Source organism: Triticum dicoccoides, chromosome 5B (assembly GCF_002162155.2).
Source record: "Triticum dicoccoides isolate Atlit2015 ecotype Zavitan chromosome 5B, WEW_v2.0, whole genome shotgun sequence".
In the NCBI taxonomy this organism is placed as follows: Eukaryota; Viridiplantae; Streptophyta; class Magnoliopsida; order Poales; family Poaceae; genus Triticum; species Triticum dicoccoides.
In genome coordinates this window covers 390,988,458-390,996,040 of record NC_041389.1, presented here as the reverse complement: position 1 = coordinate 390,996,040, position 7,583 = coordinate 390,988,458, and positions in this window count along the sequence as shown.

Here is a 7,583-nt window from a genome sequence, read left to right as displayed (position 1 = left end):
ATATCTAGGTCACTCCCTCGAGACTGTCTCACTCTTTCTTCCGCACGGCGGGCCACACTCGCTCAATCTCGCTCTCTTTATCTGAGTCTCGTTTAACCTCGTTTTCTTTCACACACAAATGATATATCTCCCTGTTCAGGCCTCAATCGACACACTCTATACTCTCTCACGCAGATTGTCTATCTAGGTCAGTCCATCCAAGCCGCCGCCACTCTTTCGACCTCATGTTGGGCCACGCTCACTCAATCTCTCTCTCTCTATATATATATATATGTATGTATGTATGTATGTATGTATATCTCTCTCTCTCCTTATGTCTCGATTGACCTCGCTCTTTCTCGGACAAAAACGATATATCACCATGTTCGAGCCCAATTCGACCTATTCACATTGTATACTCTCTCACGCACATCGTCTATCTAGGTCACTCTCTCCAACCCGTCTCACTCTTTCGATCGCATGGACCCTATGTGATCGGTTGACCTTGCTTCCTCCCACGCACAAAATATATCTACACGTTTGTGACTGGATCATTTCTCAAGCTCTATCTTACAGCCCTCACCCTTACCAAAAGCTCAATCGGACAATATCTCTCCGGAGCATATATATTTGTTCAATGAATGTCAGACCACACTCACTTTGTGTCTCTATCTATATGTCTCTCGATTGACCTCGCTTTCTCACACCATATCTTCCACGCGTTGAAGCTACTACCTCTCCATCCCTCGCAAAGCCGGAGCTATTTATATTGCAAGGGGCACTCCAACCTTGGATTAATTTGTGTAGGCATTTATTCCGGTCGGTTTAGATTATATTTTTGTAGCATTCGGCCCACAACTACTCCAAACACCGTTGCAACCCACGCAACTCCCCTAGTTGATTTCCCTCTGGCTCGGTCATCGCTCTCTCGCACGTCCTTTCTTGCCTTCAATGTCGCACCATGGTATTATTGAAAAAAACTATGTTGATCTCTTTAATTATTATAAATAAGCTACAAAACTACACACCGATAGTCCACTTGGAATAGAACAAATTTCGACCCGCAAATTAAAGTGCTACAAACTACACACCGAGGGGCCCACATGCCATGAAACAAATTTGGACCCATATACAAATTAAAAAATAAAGGACAAGGATCGATCATGCGACCGGGCCTTCGAGCCGCATGTCAATAGGCAACATACGTAGAATAGCAATGTTTGTTGTACCCCCTTTGTTCACATAATGTTTTTATATTACCACAGCCTAATTAATGGATAACATGTAATATTATTTTTAGTACTATTCGCCTTCACTTACTGGTGGGTTCCATGTGTGCTCTCTCTCTCTCTCTCCTCCCCTTCTGCGTTTAGACGCACGGGCAAATAGGAAGAACTCGCAGGCGATGTTACCGTTGACCATATCTAGACGCGTTCACAAGTCACGGCACCAGTTTCACGTACTAGCAGCACTAGTCAGTGTGTACGTGCAATGCACATTAATCTGGAAGTATATTAAGTGCATGCGGATATTATCTACTAGGATATTATTTGCGTGTTGTCATGTGATTAGCACTATTTTTGGCATGAAATTAACTGCACGCTAAACGTGTTGAGCGCTCAGTTTCAAGAATTTATGCTTACTTTTGGATTTTCTGAAATTTAAGATCCAGGATTCGAAACAATATCATAACCTGCATCATGCAATAAATTTTCAAGCCGTACATCTGTCCTGTTGTATTTCTTAAGAATGGATTTGGTCAAACATTTTGCTTAGTTATTCCGGTTTATAGGGCTCAATTCAAAAATCTCACCTACCAAGGTAGATGGTGAGTGGTGGAACAATTGTTGTAGTTTGCAAAACCACTCAATTAATGCACTTGTTTTCCTCAAAAATTGTGTTTACGAATGCATTAATTGCAATGCATGCATGCATAAAGTACATGCATTGGTCAATTTTCTCTTAATTCTTGCATGTAATGATTTATTGCACCTTGAAATCTGAACATGTGATGGGAAACCCAAATTGAGACTTATAAAATGGGAAAACTAAAATTTTGAGATAAGCCCTATAAACCGTAAAAGGATAATCCCTGCGTACCAGTGCATTGCCTGATATATTAACTCAAGTACTAGGCACGAACAAACGGGCTCAATTCTATGCTCATCCTGGTGTAGTAGTAGTAGTACTAGGCAATTCAGTTGATGGGTGACCTTGACGAACGGCGACCAAGGGAATTGAACCATGCTCGGCACGGTAGGTAACGTTGTCTAGTTACTAAAGCATCCCTCCGTTGTTCATCGGTAGTCATTATGGACCGGGAACATGTGGGGAATTTCCTAGGGCTGGAATTCTGGCCGCCAGATATTTCGACTTGAAACGCTAAGGCTCGACTGGTTGGGGTTGCCTAATATGCATACCACGCACGCCACCGAAGGACACAAGCCCGTTTTTTTAGGATCAACACGAGCCAAGGTCTGGCTGGTACGCCGTAGGGTCCTACCATTCGAGAATACAAAAGGAACCTTTTAAATTGCCGAACGAATCTATGTATATTACAATACCCGTATTTTCCTTGCAAATACTAATCTCAATGCGGTAATTGATTTATGACGAGTTGTTGAATTAGAGTGAGTTTGTGATATAGTGATCTCAACATGGATTTCACATTTCAATGTATCCCTAGTAAGTTTTCCAATGCAAATTCAAATTTAAAAGATGAACAATATGGAGGTGAGAAAACTTTGTATGTATCAAGCATATGACCACACACACACACACACGCACGCACAGAGACACACACGCACGAACACAACAACAATCCAATAAGTATAGTGCATCTATTTTTCCAACCCATGCATGTATGACACGAATTCAAAAATACTCCTTCTATTCCTAAATATTAGTCTTTTAGAGAGTTTAACAAGTGACTACATACGGAGCAAAATGAGTGAATCTAGACTCTAAAATATGTCTATATACATCTGTATGTGGCGGTCCATTTGAAGCCTCTAAAAAGACTAATATTTAGGAACGAAGGGAGTAAAATGTGAGACATCCACAGTCCTTAGTTCAATATTTAAAATCAACATGAAATTGAAACATGAACATTAAGTCTAGTACTACAGTACATGCAAATGTTGTGTTTAGGCGGAGCTATGATTGTTGGGGGTCAACCCCTTGACCTTAGATAACATTGTGGAGCTCTGTTTAGGGTTGTTTAGATTATATTTGTCCCCACCCTCCCAACCACCAATTGGTTGTGCACGCCCCACCCCTCCTCCCCGGGAGAATATCATGTGCCCCCATACCTTAGATGCTATATGCTGATACGAGTTGCTTGGAGCTTGTAGATCTGAGATATAGCAGATCACATGATGTGTCTTAATTTTTTTGCAGGAAACCTTGATGAGTTTGAGAATTGCACACAATTTGTACAAAAACTACTTAGATGCCCTTTGATCCCATATCCAACGACCTCGAAGCTCGTATCACCATAGCATCTAAGATGAAGGAGGACATCATATTCTCCTGTATGTAAGAATATCATGTGATACCACACCTTAGATGCTTTGGTGATACAAGCTCTTCGGAGGCGTTGGATTTGTGACCCAACACCTCCTCGGTGGTTTGAATGGTTTTTTGCAGAAAAACCCCAAAAGAGTTCAGTCACTACTTACAAGCACAAAGACTGCTCAGATGCCATTGGATCTCAGATCAAACGACCTCCAAGCTCGTATCACCGTAGCATCCAAGCCGCGATAGCACCTTATGTTTTCTCGCACGTGAGAGTATGAGGTGCTCCCGCACCATAGATTCTATGGTGATACGAGTTCACTGAGATGTAACGGCCCACAGTAGGAGGTTTGAATGTTTTTGCAATATATGGCTGATAGAGTTTGGGAAATGCGCAGAAAGTACAAGTACTCTGCATGTGCCATATGATCACTGATCATACGACCTAGATGCTCATATCACCGTAGCAGGTAATTAAGCTACGGGGAGCACCTAATATGAGCACCGGGGAGCCGTTGGATCGAAGATGTAGCGGCACACACGAGGCATGAATGTTTTATTTGCAAAAAAAACCTTTGGAGAGTTTGGAAATTGCGCATAATCACAAAGACTACTCCCAAGCCATTGGATCTCACTTCCAATGGTGTAAAAACTCGTATCACCATAGTATCTAAGCTGCGGGGTGGATGTGATATTCTATGCCGCTATCATTCTTGTTCGTAAACTTGCAAAATATGTGTAACTCGTGTCGCTACTTGTCTAACTGTGCAAAGTGTTTGTTTAAAAAAACCATCCTACACTGAAATATCGGAACAACACACAGGGGTCCCACTTGTCATTAATCAAATTTGGATCTAAAACTAACAAATCTGAAACACAAGATTCGAACTGGCAACCTGGACTACAAAGCGTAAGTCGATAGCCTGAAAAAATGAACAGTTGTTGGCTTTGTCCCATAACTTGATTTTATACACTACTTGCGTTGAGTAGAGTAGAGGGAGTGCCTCGTCAACACGTGCATGACCATTGTCTCACTTACTGGTGGGTCCCAGGTCTGCGATCTCAATCTCTCTTCTCTCCATCGTCTAACCTTTGCAAGGGCACACACGAAGAGCGGCGCTAGCTTGCCGTGGTGTTACTACAACTAAAAAAAGTTTGGAAAATAGAAGAATCGCCTAGAACAAGAGACGTTGTGGCTGGTTGAGACGGAGCTAACCGTGCCATGTTTGCATGATGAAGCTGTGTGGCTAGTGGGGTGTCTTCGACCGACTGGCTGGGTCCCGAGGTCGAACCATAGGTACTACATCTGATACAGTATATTTTTACACGCACATTTTTCCTCCGTGCCGAGGCGTGGCACACCCTACCGTGCGGTTTCCGGGTCCTCCCGGGTGGTGCACGCATATATTCTTCCTGACGTGGGACGCCCTAACACACGTTTTCTGGGTCCTCCTCGGTCATAGCGTTGAAGCAAGTAAATGAGTCGTCAAATCACAAAAGACCACCTTTCCCGCCGAGTACATCAGTGAAGCACGGTGGCTAGCTAGTTGGGCTAGTTCGACCGATTAGCTAGGCCGCCGCCACATTTGTTTTTTCACCCCTTTTTTTATCTACTCGTCGGCAGGTAAATTTAAATATCCACCGCGGCATTGCTCTGGTGTTTGGGTGCGGCGGGATTTTTAATTTTTTGATTGACGGGAGCAGGCGCGACATGATTTTTAATTTTTTGATTGACGGGAGCAGGCGCGGCAGCAATTAGTCACGATGACTCTGCCTGTAAAAACGCACTGCTCCCTGATGTGAGAAGTCGTTGACTGGTGTTTTACCATGGTGAAAACCAAAAGATTCCCCGCTCCTCGGCTGGCTCTATCCGCCTTCCCGTAGATTGCATTGCCTTTCAGCCGTTTCGCACCCTTTGCTTCCTCTCCCCATTGCTTCTACCTGGTGCCATGGCGGCGCAGCAGATCACGGAGTCTGAGGTGAGGCGCCTGACACAGGAGCTCCATGCCAAGGATGTGGAGCTCAGGGCCAAGGACGTGGAGCTCCGTGAGCTCAAGGAGGAGAGGAGTTCCATGCTCCTCCGTTATGTGCGGGAGTTCACGGAGCTTCAAAAGCGGTAGGCGTCCACCACAAAGATGCTCGAGGCATCGGCGGCGTTGCTGCAGAAAGCGGGAGATATAATAGGCCGTCAGGGGAGCCGGCTGGAGCGCGAGCGGGCCGATCGTGACGAGGTCCAGGATCGCCTCAGCCACTTAGTGAACCAAGTTGCCACGCATGTGTTGCGGCTGCGCGATGCCTACCGTCGTGCCAGCGCAACGATGCCAGCCGTTGGGCTAAACCCGTTCGACCACCCGGTCGACTTCAACGAGCTGCGGCTTCCTGACCTGGTCTCCTTCTTCACCTATATCTCCGAGGAGCTGAGCCGTCTCCGTGCGATGGTGGGGGCTGAGCTGGACAAGGAGGGGTTGCGGGCTGCCGTCGCCGTTGCCGGGCAAATCCTTTCAGGGCTCCGTCACCGGAATCCATTCGTGCCATTGGACACCGTCTTTGATGAGCTGGCTCTCATCGATCGGGAGCGGGCTCTGCAGGCGGTTGCACCCTGCATCACCAACGTCGTGCGCCTCGAGAAGCAGAGGGACTTCGGTGGTGTTTAGGCGCCCTCTGCATGGGCATGTCCATGTATCGGCAACATGACCGTTGGATTAAATTCAGACGGTGCAGATCAGTCACTGTAGCACAAAGCGTGTGGGTGTGTTTGGTTGCATTCTCATCTCAATATAGTTGTTTCCTCTTCGTGTATTTTTGTCAACCTACTAGTGTGGACTCATGCACCCTTCATGGTTCATGCACTCTGCCAAACACCCAAAAGTGGGTCGAGAAGGGAACTTTTGCTCCCATCCCGTGCACCCTTCATACACCCTGTCTAACACTATAGGATGTGCTTCATATGGTTCATGTTTCGTGGAGTACTGTAGCACCATACTCTCCATGCGTTGTGGACCTAGTTCTGTTAACATTGATCTCACCGTTCATTCTCGACCGGACGGTCGAAAAAGCAGTACTATGTTACATATAGGAGTAGTTGACATGCGCACAACATCATTTGTTATCGTCATATCTTACTACACTAGCAACAAGATTGTGTAGTACTGACGTATGAACCACTGCACATGCCTAGTAGTAGGAGCACTGTGTATGTTCAAGTGGCTGCCGTGTTTTGCACTCCTCCATCGTAAGAGTGGAAACGCTTGCTGTAATCATTTTTTTTCTTCAGAATGAAAAACAGTGGACACACTCGACCGTGCGGATCGTCCTCCAGCCATGCACTAAATTACTCACTTTCACCGACGTGTGGGACAACCAGCACCTGGGTCCACCAGCCATGCACTAAATTACTCCGTAGTACAGTGACGGTAGACTACCCCGATCGAACCGCCGCAGTAATGCCCAATGAGCCGTCAAATCACAAAACCCCCTCCTTTCCAGCAGTAAGTTGGACGGACGAAGCAACCATCATTTCACTCTTCTCTCTCAGCTTCCTCTCTTGAAGAAAACCCCCACTCGCTTCGCTTCTCCTTCATCTTGTTCCTCCTTTCACTCTTCTCTCTCAGCTTCCTCTCTTGGATGGACGCCGGAGCACCGGCCGACGTGATGTCTATGGCTCTGGCCAAAACCGTCGACGCTCATGGTACGAAGAAGCGCAAGCACCCCGCCGAGACTACCGCAAACAAGCTGAAAGCCATCGCCTTGTCCAAGCCCCCCTCTCCGGGATCCCTCATTAAGCAAGTCCAAGTAATGTCTCTTGTTGACGATCTTTTTCTCGATCTTGATCGTGTTTTTTCATCTAACACGCAGTACTAGTACTGGTAGTACAACTTTCTGGGTGATCTTGCATGTGATTTTAGTGTGCCAAATGACAGTTCTAAATTCCTCTTTTGACCAAAACATGCGAGAGGTTGACTAATTTCTTATAGATTACTTTCAACTACTCCCTCTGTCCCAAATTTCTTGTCTTAGATTTGTCTAGATATAGATGTATCTAATACTAAAATGTGACTTGATACATCCGTATCTAGACAAATCTAAGA